Source organism: Pteropus vampyrus, unplaced genomic scaffold (genome assembly GCF_000151845.1).
Source record: "Pteropus vampyrus isolate Shadow unplaced genomic scaffold, Pvam_2.0 Scaffold1, whole genome shotgun sequence".
Lineage (NCBI taxonomy): Eukaryota > Metazoa > Chordata > Mammalia > Chiroptera > Pteropodidae > Pteropus > Pteropus vampyrus.
This window is the reverse complement of record NW_011888782.1, coordinates 30,711,723-30,712,264: the sequence shown is the minus strand read 5'-3', so window position 1 is coordinate 30,712,264 and position 542 is coordinate 30,711,723.

Sequence of the window (542 nt, the reverse complement as noted above, 5' to 3'; positions counted from 1 at the left end):
AAAGCCTATGACAAACATTAACTTTCAAAACAAAATTCTAAAACAGCAAGAAATCTAACATTAAGAAAAACAGCTGATAAAATTGACCATTGGAACATTCAGACCAGATGAATTTGATTTTATAAAATTGCATGACAATGACCTTAACATGAGTCTGTTTACAAAGCTCAGAGATAAATAAAAGAATTATACCTGTAAAAGAACAAGAAATTAATAAATAAAACATACAACAATAAGATAAGAATAGGTGAATAGAACTGATCATTTTCTGAAAAATGAAAAATATTGTCATTGACATAAAAATGCAAAAGATGGGATAACTTAAGATGGGGCAACTTCAAGGAGATGATTGAGTTAGAAAGTTAGAAAGTCATATTCGCTCAGAAAAAGAAAATCACAGAAAATAAAATATATTTTCAGAAAATGAAAGAGCAGTTGAGATGTAGTAAATTGACTAGGAAACACCAATATATATAAGAATCCCAGTGAAGTTACTGACAAAGAAAATAATAAAGAAAAAGATAATAAAGCTGAGAATTTTC